The sequence below is a fragment of the Somniosus microcephalus genome, unplaced genomic scaffold, assembly GCF_052327205.1.
Source record: "Somniosus microcephalus isolate GS21.2 unplaced genomic scaffold, FLI_Smic_1.0 scaffold321, whole genome shotgun sequence".
Taxonomy (NCBI): domain Eukaryota; kingdom Metazoa; phylum Chordata; class Chondrichthyes; order Squaliformes; family Somniosidae; genus Somniosus; species Somniosus microcephalus.
The window spans coordinates 251,414-268,131 of NW_028225508.1; the positions used below are offsets into that span (position 1 = coordinate 251,414).

At 50.0% G+C, this 16,718-nt stretch overlaps 1 pseudogene; it reads right to left on the minus strand.

The window, feature by feature from the left end:
• LOC147081877 (pepsin A-like) overlaps positions 1-16,371 on the minus strand; it is a 31,421-nt pseudogene extending 15,050 nt beyond the window's left edge.
• Between the last annotated feature and the right edge of the window lie 347 nt (positions 16,372-16,718).

Genomic DNA, 16,718 nt, shown 5'->3' on the forward strand with positions numbered 1-16,718 from the left:
TTCTTACTCGTCGCCAGTGTTAAGTCCGTGAATGATTGAGACACGGACTAGCAGGAGTGAAAACAAATAGATCTTTACTGGTGAAAGGCATAAACGAAACTAAACAACAGAGGCTCTCTAGCGCCTTTTATACAGGGGTGGTCACTGCCGGTACTGCAGTCTGAGACCAGTTATTCTCTTAAAGGTACATACACAACACCTTTCATAGCCTCAGGACGTCCCAAAGTGCTCTACAGCCAATGAAGTACTTTTGAAGTGCAGTCACTGTTGTAATGTAGGATACATGGCAACCAATTTGCGCACAGCAAGCTCCCACAAACAGCAACATGATAATGACCTGATAATCTGTTTTAGTGATATTGAATAATGGTTAACATTGGCTAGGACAGCGGGGTGAGCTCCCCAGCTCTTCTTTGAAATAGTGCCATGGGATTTATTATGTCCACCTGAGAGAGCAGATGTGGCCTCGATTTAACGTCTCATCTGCAAGGTGGCACACTCTGACAGTGCAGCACTCCCTCAGTACTGCACTGGAGTGTCAGCCTAGGTTTTGGTGTTTAATCTCTGGATTGGGACTTGAGCCCACAACCTTCTGACTCAGAAGGACAAGTGTGCTACCAACTGAGCCATGGCTGACACAGTATGGGCTTGATTTAAACCCAATTCTCTGAGTGAAAGGCCAGTGCACTACCTTGTCCCAGAGCACCTTTTTCTAGCATTATTTTCTTTTATTAAGCATCCTTCCTAACTGGCATAACACTGTAGTAATGTGATTAAATTCCATTATCCAATTATCTCGCAAACTCATCGAACAGTTATAATTAGAATAATTAGTCAGGTGGTTATGTGGCTTTAATTTACAGCATTATGTGGATTAAAAGTTTGACCTAGTTGGTTTTACATTTGCTAAATTGGATTAACTTTTAGGAGTATGTTTTGTGCTGGTGGCACTTGTACATCGACTTCCACCGTCCCTGTTGACAAATGTGGGCTTCTGTAAGTCAAATCTTTGAAGAAACAAAGCACCAGGCCTCACAACTCTAACAAATGTATTTTCATATACATTGACACATTGAATCAATGGGCTGTATTTTCAGAAGGTCTGGATCCACCAAATATACCCTTAACACTCTTAGCCACCTTCTGTAAGTTTATGTGTCCTTTAATTGGTGATCAATTGATTGTGCCCTTGGAACAATTTCCCAATCAATGCCCAGATCACTCAGCGGAAAATGCCAACGAAATCTTGGGAAGTCTAATACTGTATCTGTTTACGTATACTTACTGCATACTTGGCTGTTACAGTAAACTGATGTGACCCAAAGGTTGGAGGAGCCAGTATCAAAGATGACGGTGAAGCTCTGTGGTGGGGTTCCAATGCTGATAGCTCCAAAATAATACATCTGTCAGAATATTTTATAGATCAAACAAGGTAAGTTATAATTTACCAAGTGTTGCCGTACTAAATTTCAGTGCATATAGACACACACCGAGGCAGATGTTCAAGTTCCTGTGCTCAGGTGTTTTGGACTGTCTAGGCGCAGCTCATAGAAGCAAATTAGGTTGGAAGGAGCATGTGCCTATATAGGAGTCTGCCCGATTATCCTCCCCACACTGCACCCCTGCAAACCAGTGCACCCCGTCACAGGAACAGAAAGACCTGTATGATTGAGAACAAAGGGTGTTTTGGACTAACCCTAACCCTAACCCTAACCCTAGATGTTGTTACAAGCACAGCATCAGTATTCACTTGTACACCAACAACACGTATCTCTCTGGCACCACTCTCAACTTCAGGCTGTTGCTGTCTTGTGTGACTGCTCGCAGCACCATCTAGTCTTGGATTTGGGTTGTGGTCGGCTTTGACCTGACTTTCTTATCCCAAATGGTTATCACCAAGACTGCTCATGTTGCTCACTTCACCCTACCTGTCTCGCATCGGTACAAAATCCCTAATCCATGCCTTCATCACCTCAAGTATCGATTTCTCAAATGCATCCCCTCCTCCAATCTTCACAAGCTTCAGTTAGTTCCCCGCTCTGTGGTCGAGTTTTTGCTACCAAGTTCCTGAGTGCTCATCACTCCTGTCGTTGTCACTGTTACCCTGCCTCCCAGCTTGTTGGCTCCCTCATCCTCATTTTCAAATCCCTTCAGTCACACTGCACTTTATCCGAGTGATCTTCTCCAGTCGTATATCCCAGCCCACAAACTCCACTCCTGGAGAGAGTGAAGAACCAGCTCTACTTTAGAGTTGAAATCTGTCCGGCCTCCGACTCAAACCACCCAGGCGGGAACGCCGCCTGTTCCCACCGGCTTCTTGCCAAGAGTTACAATCAGCCCTGAAAACTCTTCTTTCACTCACTTTGCTCCTGTTTTCTGACGTTCTCTCCACAAACTACTTCACCTCACTACCTCTCTCCCCCCATTCAAATGCTACCGAAAGGCTTAGCTGCCCCATTGTGTTTTTTGATCCCCTGCTTGATCTTTGCTGTTTCCCCGCTACCTTAATTTTTCATAGATGTTCTTCTACATCAGGGGTGTTATATAAATGCAAATTGTTGTAACTGCATTGATTTTCCTTTCTTGAGAAAATTTTACAGATCTAGATTAATGCTCACCTACCTCGTAGAAACAGAATGCCTTCCAGGTAAAATTAAAAACATCTTACCAACTCTTATTTTCTTCAGGAATTTTTCAATGCTAAATATAATTTCTAATTATATTAATGCAGTATATTGTCCATCAAGTCACATAACCTAAACTCTGTGATCCTGGAGATCTAGGGCAGGATTGTCATTGGGCCGTGAAGGCGGGATTGGAGGTGTGTGGGGGGTTAAAATCCCTAACTTGGGGGCACGAACCCATCCCACCCCCAACACGCCTCCATGCCAGTTTCAAAGGAGGCGGGTGCCCGACCCGCACTGGGACCCGCCTCCCCGAGGCGGGAAGGGGATTAGTGCCAATTAACTGCCCGTTAACAGGTAGTTAACAGGCAGTTTCTAGCCTAATCCCTATTTTCATTGTTGAAATGTGAGATTCCCAATGGCTGCAAACGATGCCAAGTTACCGAGGCGGGCCGTCGGGATGAAGGGCTTGGAGGGGTCGAGATGTCCGGTGTTCAGGTGAGTGATGGGTGCAGGAGTGCAGAGGTAAGTGTGTTTGGTGTGTTTAAAGTATTTATCGAAGTTTTACTTACATTTACTTACCTTTACAGCCTTCCTTCCCTCAGGTCTCAGGAGTCCCTCATCTCACCGGCACAGAAAGCAGAATGGCCGCGATCTGTCAAAAGTTCCAGCATTCAGCTTTCTGTTCCGGGGAGATCTCTAAATCATCCTGACAGGAAGGAATTAACTTGGAGTACAGATTGTCAGTGTTTGACAGCTTCAAACAGCTGTGAAACGCTGATATTTCATCTGTCAAATGGTCTTGACAGATGAAATATCAATCTGTGACATCACCTGTTGCCGGGTGGCCTTTAATTGGCCTGCTGAGCCCACTGGGCGGGCTCAACAAGGTCAATCAAGTCAAAATCGCGTGGGTTGGCTAGAACTTGATGGAGGCAGGGCTACAACCCCGAAAGTTGTAGTCCCGCCTCCTACCCGACTCCTCATTGAAAATCCAGCCCTGTGATTCTGGACATCTAGGGCTGGATTTTCAGTTGCTTGCGCCAGCAGTTAGCGCCTTAAGGGAAGTGAATTTCGGGCGCTATGCGTGTAGCGCCCGGGCGCAGTGCAGTTTGCGCCTCGCCCCAAATTAAGTTGGCCGTTAGCGCCGGCGCAAAGTTTAGCGCCCGCCCGGATGCGCGCGCAGAAAATGACGTCACATCCTCGTGCAACGCCCTTTGGCCGCCCCGATTCCAAACTTCAGTCGGACCGCCCCATTGTGCGGCTGGCGGCCGGAGCGTTTGAAAAAAGGAACGCAACACAACCAGCGCGGGCCCCGAGGGGCGCAAATTAAAGGGGACATACCCTCCAGTATAAAGCCCAGCCATTTTTCAGCAAACACTCTTGTGCAACGCATTTCTGGACACACAACAAGGAGGATAGCTAACTGGTTTCAAGCAGCAACAGCTCAGGTATTTTTGGAGTCAGGCCAGAGCGCTGCAAGTGGCCTTTTGGAAATTTGACTGTTTGCCAGGATTTGATGGGGGTTGCATGGGGTGCCAACGCGGAGCTGCAGCGCCATGTCCGTAGGGCTCGCAGACGCATTGTGAGAGGGGCAGCCCTGGCTAGAGGCAGAGGGGGCTACAGGCGTCGGCCACGTAGGCCTTACCCAGTCAGGCTATACCGCCAGCAGCGCTCCTACCTAAACATGAGTGCCGCGCGATGTGTTAGAAGGCTCCGATTCCGAAAGGAGGTGATTGCAGAGATCTGCCACCTGCTTCGCAGAGATCTGCGTCCAAAGCTCAGGTGCAGGACGTCTCTGTCGGTGGAAGTGAAGGTGACGGTGGCATTGAACTTCTATGCCACCGGCTCCTTCCAATCCGCTGCTGGGGACATAGCAAACATCTCCCAGTACGGCGCGCATCGCTGCATCCGCCAGGTGACCGAAGCACTGTTCAGAAGGAGAAGCCAATTCATCTCCTTCCCCATGGCCCTGCAGAGCCAGCATCAGCGCGCCTTGGGATTTGCAAGACTCGGGGACTTCCCCTTGGTGCAGGGCGCCATTGACTGTACGCATGTGGTTTGCGGGCCCCTCTGGAGCATGGCGAGCAGTATCGCAACAGGAAGGGCTACCATTCTCTGAATGTGCAGCTGGTGTGTGACCACAAGCAGCGCATCATGGCTGTCAATGCCAGCTTCCCAGGCAGCAGCCACGATGCGTTTATCCTGCGGCAGAGTACTGTGCACGACATGTTCGAGGCACAGCCTCCCCCAAGAGGATGGCTACTCGGGGACAAATGCTATCCTTTGTGTACCTGGCTCATGACCCCGCTCCGCGCGTCCAGGACCGCTGCTGAAGAGGCCTACAACGAGAGCCATCAAACCACCCGCAACATCATCGAGCAAACTATTGGGGTCCTCAAGCAGCGGTTCCGCTGCCTTGATCGCTCCGGAGGAGCTCTCCAGTATTCGCCAGACCGGGTCTCCCAATTTGTGGTAGTTTGCTGCATGCTACACAACCTGGCTATCCGCAGGACTCAGGCACTGCCACCTGACGTTGGACCAGCACCTCAGGAGGAGGAGCAGGAGGAGCAGGAGGAGGAGGAGGAGGAGCAGGAGTACGTTCCCAGGAGGGAGCGACCAGGGCCAAGGGCCGCGCGACGCCACCTTATTACACGGTACTTCTAAGCCCCCTGTCAGGGAATGCCTTGTGGCCATGAGGGAAGATGAATGCAGCCGCTCCGCAAGCCCTCAGCCGGCGAAGCCACCAAACACTAAGAAGAACAACCATGGAGACTGTATGAATAAAGATAATTATTTATTACACAAAAATGAAAACCCCTTCCCACATGAATCCCCAAAAATAATCAACGGGCCCCACAAAAAGCCCAACAAACGACTCACTCCCACAAACTGGGGAGGAGTAACTCCACATTTGTACAAACCTGGCCTCAACCTCGGCCTTAACACAAAAAATAAGCCCACGAACCAAACAACCATGGGCAAAAGAAAGATGGCCACCGCCATATAAAACGAAAGCTGGCCACACCCTCTACTGAGTGGCCCGCGAGGGCGAGACCTTGTCCAGCCTTTTGCCCCCCCTGCCCGGCCTGCTGCTCCTTCGCAAGCTCTGCCCAGTGGCTGCTGCGAGGCTGGGGGAAGGCACCTGAGGCTCAGATGTCCTTCCGCCAGATGCCGCTGGGGGGCGGCCTACACGGCCTTTGGGTATCGAGGGGCCGGCTGCTGAGTGGCGCACCTGAGCCTGGCCAACATCAGCTCCAGCCGCTTGCCCTTGACGCCCCAGTGGGGGAGTGGCGGCGACGGATGGCGCAATGTGGGCAAGCTGGCGTCTGGGATGCGCTGGCTGGTGCTGTGGTGCGCTGGCACTCGGCCGGGCCCGCACTGCAGGATCCGCAACAATCAGCCGAGGGGCGGCTCGCTGGGATGCTCCAGCACGGCGGCTGCCCTGGCGATGCCTGCCTGAGACAGCGCGTGTGGCAGCAGTGAGTGCCCCTGTTGTCCTGGTGTGCGCCCGCATCACACCCGCCAGGGTCTTGACGGCATCAGTGAGCATGCGGCCACTCGCGGCAGTTGATGCCCCGAACTCGCGCACACTGGTCGCCAGCGACTCGATGGCCTCAGGCATGCGCCCCACCACGCTCATGAGCTCCGTGTGGCGCCGGTCCGAATCCTCGGCCATCTTGTCCAGCTTCCGCCCCTCCTCCGAGGTGAAGGTGTCCGGACTGGAGTCGGGACGCTCCCGCTGGGGAGCAGGGGACCGAACTAGGGGAACCTTGCCACGTTGGTGGCGGCGAGTGTCCTGATCAACTGCACTCCCCTCTGACCCTTCCCCCCTTTGGGGGGAAGGCCGCGGCCCAAGCGCACGGCTCCTGGGTGGCTGGACGCCACTGGTCCCAGAAGCTGCAATCCGCTGCGACAGTTGGTCCAGGCACTCATCCAGTGAGGACGTGTCAATCATTTCGTCCTCTCCTGCGGGACCTGAGTGTTCCCCTGATGGTCCGGCTTGCTCTTGCTCCTCCTCCTCCTCCTCCTCCTCCTCCTGCTCGGAGGGGCTGTCACTGGCAGCTTCAGGGTCCTGGTCGTCACCAGCTGAAAGCAGGAATGCACAAGAGTAGCTTCAGAGTGAGGAGACGGCATCAGCGAGGGAGTTAGGACTGGTGGCATTCAGCGCATTGGTGGGACAGTGGCAAAGGAGGTAGCTCGGATGCGCAAGTGCGACGCGAGAGGGCCAAAAGGCGAGGTCCTTACCATTGCCGGGCAGTGGAGGGTCGGCTACTCCGCACGCTGTGGGCACGATCAGCCAGGCTTCCATGAGCCCACACACGCGCTCCTCCAGGCGAGTTAGCTTCTGCAGCTTGGCGCGGCCTCCCCTGGTCCTGGCACGGGCCTGGCGATTATAGGCAACTTTAGCCTGCAAGAGAAAGGACGGGCTGTAAGTACGGAGTGTAGCCCTGATGTAGTGTGCACTGCCTCCCATGGTGGAATAGCTTGGCCAGAGTGTAGCCCTGATGTACTGTGCACTGCCTCCCATGGTGGAATAGCTTGGCCAGAGTGTAGCCCTGATGTAGTGTGCACTGCCTCCCATGGTGGAATAGCTTGGCCAGAGTGTAGCCCTGATGTACTGTGCACTGCCTCCCATGGTGGAATAGCTTGGCCAGAGTGTAGAGTGCAGAATGGGCAATTGATGCTCATGACTGTCCCAAAGCTGCTGGCTGAGAGCTGGCCATTAGGACTTTCAGCTCCCTTTGCCCATCATGTCAGGTGTACATGCAAGAATGAGGAGGAGACTGGAAAGGGTACTCACCCTGACAATCCTGGTCAGGTCGTTGTATTTTTTACGACATTGTTTGTGGGTCCTGGGAGCATCGCCGCTGAACGTCACCCTGTTGGCGATCTGCTTCCAGGCTCTGGTGTAATCTTGGTGGTTCGGATTCCTCCCAGTCTCTGGGAACAAGATCCTGCGCCTCTTCTCCAGAGCTGTCACCATTATTTCCAGATCACCCTCTGAGAAGCGCAGGGCACGCTGACGGGCCTTCTCTGGCGTTGCCATGACTCCCTGGGGCTGAGCAGCAGTGTTGAGGCCTATTTGCAAAGCTGCAGTGTGCAGGGCATGGCAGCAGACCAAATCGTCCCTTCCCCCTTTAAGAGCTGGTCGGCGCCACGGGGTCTGCTGTCAATCAAAAAATGACCGCACCCGCGCTGCGCCCTGCCTCGGCGCTATCCCTCTGCACCGCCGGCTTAGCGCCTAAAGATAGTAGTGGAACGCCTCTTTTAGCGCTCCACCAACCTCTTAGGGCGAAGCCACTGAATTTCCGGCAAGGGGGCGCAACTTTGGGGCGGGCGCTAACTTCGGGCGGGCGCTAACGTTAGCGCCCCAAAACTGGCTATACTGGAATTCTAGGCCCTACTCTTTAATAACACATTCCTTGAATAACACAAGGGGTGGGGGGCTAATGATAACATGGGGCGATAGTGTAAAATGGGGGAAATCAGATCAGCCGCCCATTGTACAGCTGCCCTGATTTTAATTTCCATTGACTTCAGTGGAAGCCAAAATTGGGAGAGGTGTATAACGGGTGGCCAGTCCGATAGCGCCTGTTTTACACTACCTCCCAAAGTCAAAATTAACCCCATGCGTCCAATAACCGGTGCAAAGCTATGGAGGTCTACTGCAATAAATACAATTGACATGGAACTTGAGGGTAAATTCACCAATGCTGCACCAGTGTTGCACCGTGCTCAGAAGATAGGGCTGCTACTTTGCAGCATTGGATCTCTAAGGTTCCTTCAATCTCAACTCTCCCCCGGGATCAGTGAAGTTGCCCTTAAATGTCCTCAGCAAAAATGACAGCGATTACTTACGTCCAAATAGTTTCTAAGTGGCTCGCCTGAAGCCAGGGACTGGCTGTTGAAGAGTCCTGCATATTTGGAGTATGGATTGTGTGGGTGATTCTTCAGAAATTCCCCAAGTAACCCACGTTCTTCAAGAGCCTTACAGGTAGATTTACCTTTTATCAAGGGAACTCTGTGAAGATAAACATGACACACAGTAGGGGGTGAATCAAAGTTGTGAGCAACATGTCCTAGTCTTTTAATTAAACTCTGCAGATTGCGGGACTAGCATTGTAACAATGGTTCAAAATTAGGTCAATCAGAGATACAAAAACCTATTTCAAAACAGCAGCTGCTTGAACGTTAATTGAAATAGGTGCAGAAAGAAAAAAGAAAAGAAACTTGGGGCCTCGATTTTAACTTGGGGAGGGAATCGGTGAATTGGGCTGGGGGAATCCAGGGAGCACGACAAACCCGCATGCATAGGCCTGGAGAGATTTTAATTCCCGGGCTCATTTCCATATGCAGACTCGGACTGCCACTCAAACCTGGCAGGAATCACTGCCTGGCCAGCAGGCGGGAGCAGGAATTCAGGCAGCAAGAGTCCGTGGCCGGGGACCGAACGGTCCTCCGACTGTTGGTTAAATGGTGAGGCGGTGAGGCGGTGTGGCGAGTGGGGGTAGGCTGTCCAGTGGTGGTCGCAATCAGGGGAAGGGGGGCGATGAAACCCAGGGCAAGGGAGGCTCAAGGTTACTTTGTGGGGCTCAGAAGAGCAATCCTGCTCCTGGCCCACATGGAAACTTAACACTGAAAGGTAAGAACTTACCTTGCCTGGGCCTCTTCTGGCCCTCGATCCAGCCCTCAGCAGGATTGTTCTGGCGGGAAAGTCACCACTGCTCCCCGGCTCAGGCCTCAGGTTAAAATCGCAGATCGGGGCACCGATGATGTCATCGGGACCCAATATGCATATTTTAAGAGGACCCCAGCGGATACAGGGGGGTGTCCTTGCCGCCTGCAATTTAAAATGACATTTGGTCAGATTGGGGCGGGAACGAAGTGGGTCGGTTCTCCGCTCCATTTTAACAGCCCCCCACCACCCAGTTTCCGCCAGGCTGGAGGGAGGAGTTAAAATCGAGGCCCTTGTGTTTATGTAATGCTTTTGAACTTTTCTCAGAACTATCCCGAAGCAGTTCACTAGGAATGAATTGGTTTGTGAAGCGCCATCACTGTTATTAATTATTACACCGTTGTTAAGCAAACACAAGTCATTCTGCACACAGCAAAGTCCCTCAAACAGCAATCAGAAAAATAAACTGTCAACCTGTTTTTGATGCTGATGATCGAAGGAAAATTACCAAGAGAACTCACTGCCAGGACACCATATTGCCCATTTTATCATGTTAAAGGTACAACCTCTTGTTGCATACGTTGGTTACAACTCATGGATACTAGGAAATGATGGACTATTTTAGATTGTACTATAAAAATTATGCAATCCTATATTAATAGGTTTTCAGAATCTTCTCCAAGGTAAAGTATAGAAAGTTTGGATTGGGCAAGAAAACATCAAAAGCTTAAGTTGCTCAAATGCAAGTCATAAGACTCAAAATGACTGAGGACGGTTTGATACTTTAGCGCAGATGCTATATTTTCCTCTGTAATATGCTTGGAAGGAGATGGTCAGAAGCAGGTAAATAATTAGTAGATAGAGGTATGTTAATAAATGTAGGTTGAGTTATCTCATGGAACATGTCTACGATGGAAGAAATATTTCATGTGAAAATGTTTAAAAGGAAAGAACCTAAAACTATCTCCTACTGATCCTGTTAGATAGAAACTGCAGTACAAAGAAACACTACACTGTAGTGTATGTAACCTGTACTACCTTAAGAGGATACCTTAAAGTGATGGACTACTTTTTAATGGCTCCTGTACATTGTAGCACCGGTGGTGACCACACCGGTATATAAACCCTGCGGAGCAAGTGTACCTCAGTTCCGCCTTGACCCTCAATCACTAAAGACCTGTTTACTTACTTCTGTTGTCTGTGTCCTGTTATTCATCATAACTGCACTTGTAAACACAGACTCAACAGTGGCGACGAGTCTGATCGTACCTAGCGGCAGTTTTGCATCACCTCCCCCAGTACTGATTCTGGGGTCCATTCCAAGGAGGATCGCATGGGAGGCCATCGAGATCCCGGTTTGGTCTTCTGGCCACGAAGTCCAACATCAGCAACAGGCAGTGATTATCCCTTTTCGACAGCGGCGGGTAAGCCCAATCGAGCGGCACGGGGGGGGGAAGTCGGCCGAGTTGTCAGAGGGAGAAGGGGAGGAAAAACAAAGAGAAAGGGCGAAGGACACGACCGCAGCCGGTGTCAGGGGCCGGACTGCAATCGGGGCAGAGATGCGCAGCAGCCAGAAAGGCGCTTTATTGCCACAAGGACCGCGGGAGCGGCGGGGCAACAGCGCAACAGCGCAGAAGAAGCGCTGAAAAGCAGTTTTAAAATAAACTGCAATCGGGGCAGAGACGCGCAGCAGCCAGGAAGGCGCTTTATTGCCTCAAGGACCGCGGGAGCGGCACGGCAACAAGAGCAGCAGCGCAAGGAAGCGTATACATGGGAAAAGAAAGGCAGGAAGGACAGCTGGGAGGCATGGACAGCAACAGCGCGGAAATCGGCATCTTGAGTCGGCGGGGCAAGAAGACAAGCGCGGGAAAAGCCGCCAAGCACGGGAAAAGCCGCCATCTTTAATAAAAAATAAAAAAAAGTCATCATATTAAATAATATCCGAAGGGAAAGAAGAAACTCAGCAAGGATGCCGAAAACGGGTAACATCACTGCCTTCGACAACGATGTGGAAGATTGGGCCACTTATGTGGAACGCATCAAAGTTTACTGTAGTATGAATGATGTACCGGATGATAAGAAAGCACTAACCCTATTAAATTCGATGGGTGCGAAGACGTACGGGTTATTAAGGAACCTGGTATCCCCAGTCAAACCGGTAGAAAAGAGTTTCGCGGATATTGTTACTATCCTGCAAGAGCATTTAAACCCCACACCGCTGTTGATAGCGGAACGGTTTAAATTCTACAGAAGAATTCAACATAAAGAAGAAAGCAACGCTGAATTCCTAACAGAACTGCGCAAGTTAGCAAAGTACTGCCAGTTTGGAACAGGACTAGCAGACGCACTGAGAGATAAGTTTGTGTGTGGGCTCCTAAGGGAAGGAACCCAGAAGCGACTGCTAGAGGAAAAGGATCTTACGCTGGACAAAGCTTTCAGCATTGCAGCATCCCACGAGGCAGCAGCATGGGGCGCTGCAGAGATACAGCAAAGGCCACTGGAATTCAGCACCAATGAAATGGCATTGGGCGCAGTAAAGTGCTATCGTTGCGGAAGGACAACGCATGACCAGAACCAGTGCTGGTTCATAAACAAAGAATGCAGGCAATGTGGCAAACTTGGTCACATGGCGAGAGTATGCCGGTCAGGAAAGAAGACCAGCAGCAAAAAGTCACCACAGGAGAAGTACAAAAAAGTACACAAGGTGACAGAGTACAGTTCGGATGAACAGAAGACGAATTCAGACTCCAGCAGCAAGGGACTGGGTTGTCTGAAAATACATAATGTGGGTAACACAGCAGACCACCAAACTATCTGGGTCATGCTCCAGATAGCAGGAGTCCAAGTGAAGATGGAGCTGGACACAGGGTCGGCATTAACAGTCATAAATGAGCAAGACTACAAAAGGTTATTCTCACATTTTCCCCTGAGGGATACGAAGATTGTATTGAAAACATACACGGGGCAAAAAGTATACCCCAATGGAAAAATAAAAGTAAATGTGGTCTACAATGGTAAAGAAAGTCAGAAAATGGACTTGTACGTGTTACCTGATGGAGGTCCGCCACTACTAGGACGGGAATGGATCAGGCGAATAAAATTGGACTGGCATTCCATAAAAGCACTGACTGTGGATGCCTGTAAGGAGGACGACGTCAAACCTAAACAACTGTCCAAAATCTTAGACGATGCTAGGGAGGTGTTCCAACAGGGACTGGGAACACTGAAAGGAATTACTGCAACCATCAAGGTTGAAGAACAAGCAAACCCAAAATTTTTCAAACCCTATGCGATACGACCTGCTGTGGAAGCAGAGCTGGAAGGGCTAGAACATTCAGGGGTACTGTCGAAGGTGGACTGGAGCGAATGGGCTACACCCATTGTTCCTGTCATGAAGCGTTCATTGAGCAACAAGCCTGGGGAACCTGGGAAGGTTCGCATCTGTGGCGATTTCAAGATCACTGTTAATCCAGTTCTTCACATGGTGCAATATCCGCTTCCGCGGATCGAAGATATCTTCGCTTCGCTGTCTGGCGGAAAGCACTTCACCAAGATAGACCTGGCGCAGGCGTACCTACAGATGGAAGTTGATGAAGCGTCACGACAGTATCTCACGATCAACACACATAAGGGCTTATATCAGTATAATAGGCTGGTTTTTGGAGTGGCATCGGCTCCAGTGATTTGGCAAAGGGCCATGGAGCAGGTATTGCAGGGAATCCCAGGCACACAATGCTACCTGGATGACATCCTGATTACAGGAGATAACAATAATGATCACCTCGCGAATTTGGAGCAGGTGCTCATCAGATTGAAAGAATATGGGCTAAGAGCTAATCGCCAGAAATGCGAGTTCTTTCAAAAGTGAATCTCGGAGTGCAGCCACGTCATTGACCAGGAGGGGCTCCATAAGCCCCCTGACAAGATCAAAGCTGTAGTCAAGGCTCCAGCACTGGAAAATGTATCCCAGTTGAGGTCGTTCCTCGGGTTGGTTAACTATTACCACAAGTTTCTTCCAAATTTATCCACGGTGTTGCACCCACTAAACACTCTTTTGCAAACGGGAATACCATGGAAGTGGAGCGATGATTGTAAGCGGGCTTTTCAAAAGAGCAAGGCATTGATCACCTCTAAGGAAGTGTTGGCTCACTTTAACCCAACGCTACCTAGTCGCTTAGCTTGTGATGCATCTCCATATGGTATCAGGGCAGTGCTCTCACATAAGTTTCCAGATGGCTCGGAAAGGCCAGTCGCTTTTGCATCCAGATCATTGACCTCCGCTGAGCGCAATTATGCTCAGATAGATAGGGAGGCTCTCAGCCTCGTGTGGGGAGTTAAGAAATGTAACCATTACCTGCACGGCCAAAAGTTTACGCTGCTGACAGATCACCAGCCGTTGGTTTCCATTTTTAACCCTAAGAAGGGTGTTCCGGTAATGACGGTGCAGAGGCTTCAGAGATGGTCCCTCTTCCTAGGGGCACATCAGTATGATATTGAGTTCAAAGGTACAAAGCAGCATGGTAATGCTGATGGGCTGTCGCGCCTGCCACTACCTACAGCGGAAGAGGCACCAGCAGTTGACCCTGTCGAGATATTTCACTTGACCATCATCGAATGCTTACCAGTCACCAATGCGGGTATTGAGAGAGAGACCCGAAATGACCCGACACTGTCTCGGGTCTACGATTTGACAGTGAAGGGATGGCCAGCACATGGCGAACCACTGTTACCAGCATTCTCAGCCAGACGAGAACAGCTGTCCGTATGTCAAGGAACATTGATGTATGGAACAAGGGTGATTATTCCTCCTAAATTAAGGGGGAGAGTTCTAAAAGAATTGCACGAAGGTCATCTGGGGGGAGTCAAGATGAAAAGCCTTGCTAGGGCTTATGTGTGGTGGCCAGGTATAGACAAACAAATAGAGGATCTGACTAAAAGCTGCTCAGGGTGCCAAAAAGTTCAGAACGCACCTCCAATTGCACAGCTGCATCCGTGGAAATGGCCTTCAGCCCCATGGCAACGTGTGCATATCGACTTTGCAGGTCCATTCATGGATTCCATGTTTTTGATAGCAGTAGACGCACATTCTAAATGGCCAGAAGTGATTAAGATGTCGACCACTACCTCTGAGAAGACGATTGCAGTTCTAAGAACCATATTTGCAAGGAATGGATTGCCGGAGCAAATATGTTCAGACAACGGACCACAGTTCGTGTCAGAAGAATTCCAGAAATTCATGAAAAAGAATGGGGTGAAACACTATACATCTGCCCCATATCATCCGGCTACAAATGGGTTGGCCGAGAGATTTGTACAAACGTTCAAAAAGGCAATAAAGGCCATGAGTGAAGATCATATTCCACTACAACACAAGGTGGACAATTTCCTAATGGCATATCGAAACGCCACGCATGCAGTGACAAATCAAAGCCCTGCCATAATGTTCTATAACAGAAGGTTGCGGTCCCGGTTGGATTTGTTAAAACCCAATGTGCGACGGGAAGTCGAAAACAAGCAATTCCAGCATGTAAATAAAAAGGCCACTCGTAGTTTTGAAATAGGACAACCAGTGATGGCCAGGGACTATAGGGATGATAAATGGCAACCTGGAACAATTTGTGCACGACAGGGACCTTTGATGTACACGGTAGACTTTGGAGAGAACGTAATACAACGTCATGCTGACCAACTTGTGGAATCGAGAACAAGGGTCGACCCCATGTCTACGGCAGAGACACCAGTTGAAGAACTTATTGAGCCTGTAGCATCTACCTCAGACTCGAACGTATTGGATGATGTTGAATCCATAGGAGATCAATTGGATGAGTCACCCCAGCAACGGGAACCAGAGGTCCCTGAAAAGCGTTATCCGGGCCGGATCAGGAGGCCTCCTCAGAGACTGAGGGCTAGATTTTCAGTTGCTTGCGCCAGCAGTTAGCGCCTTAAGAGAAGTGATTTTCGGGCGCTATGCGTGTAGCGCCCGGGCGCAGCGCAGTTTGCGCCCCGCCCCAAATTAAGTTGCCCGTTAGCGCCGGCGCAAAGTTTAGCGGCCGCCCGGATGCGCGCGCAGAAAATGACGTCACATCCTCGTGCAACGCCCTTTGGCCGCCCCGAATACAAACTTCAGTCGGACCGCCCGATAGTGCGGCTGGCGTCCAGAGCGTTTGTAAAATGGAACGCAACACACCCTGGGGAGCGCAAATTAAAGGGCCCTCCTCCTGCACTATAATGGAAGGACCCAGTGTGTTGTGAATGGTGTATTTAGGTTTCCGGCCTCCTCCTCCTCCTCCTCCTCCTCCTCCTCCTCCTCCTCCTCCTCCTCCTCCTCCTCCTCCCAGACTCTGCCTTTGCAAAAAAACACATGCACCCTTCCCCTTTAAGAGCTCACTGGCACCAGAGTGTCTGCCGTGCGCTGCGCCCGCACCCGAGCTCGGGCGCAGCGCTCTGCACCGCCGGCTTAGCGCCTAAAGATAGTAGTGGAACGCCTCTTTTAGCGCTCCAGCAACCTCTTAGGGCGAAGCCACTGAATTTCCGGCAACGGGGCGCTACTTTGGGGCGGGCGCTAACTTCGGGCGGGCGCTAAGGTTAGCGCCCCAAAACTGACTATACTGAAAATCTAGCCCTGAATCTTTGAACAGTTCTTGTGTGTAAATTGTATATATGTATATTATTCATGTAGTGTATTAATTGGGGTGTCCACTGTTAAGCTAAAAGGGGAGGAATTGTAGTGTATGTAACCTGTACTACCTTAAGAGGATACCTTAAAGTGATGGACTACTTTTTAATGGCTCCTGTACATTGTAGTACCGGTGGTGACCACACCGGTATATAAACCCTGCGGAGCAAGTGTACCTCAGTTCCGCCTTGACCCTCAATCACTAAAGACCTGTTTACTTACTTCTGTTGTCTGTGTCCTGTTATTCATCATAACTGCACTTGTAAACACAGACTCAACAGTACACAAGAATGGAAATTTAGATACATAGATACAGATAAAATGATAATTCGCTACCTGATTAAACACTCAAAGAGCTGAATGCCAGCGAGTGCAATGAATAGCCACTTCATCTTGTCTGGCACTTCTCAGGACGTTAGTCAGATTTGTGAACTGTCTGGTTATTTTATACAGGTCTGTATCAACCAATTCTATTGTCCATAAAGTCAAATGATGTAGATCATCAAAAAAATTTGCGATTGTATCGTCCTTGTGGAAGGACACACTCAGACTCTAGGTGTTATTTAATAATTATCAGCTGATATTTTTGACAATCAAACATTTTAAATGTCAAGTTTAAGAACTTAGACCTGATAAGAGAACCACATGCTTATTTGTTAAAGAAGATAACATATGGTTCTTGCAAATGTAAGTGTTTAGCTCTTTGAGGACAGTATGATTATAGAAACCTAGAGCATGT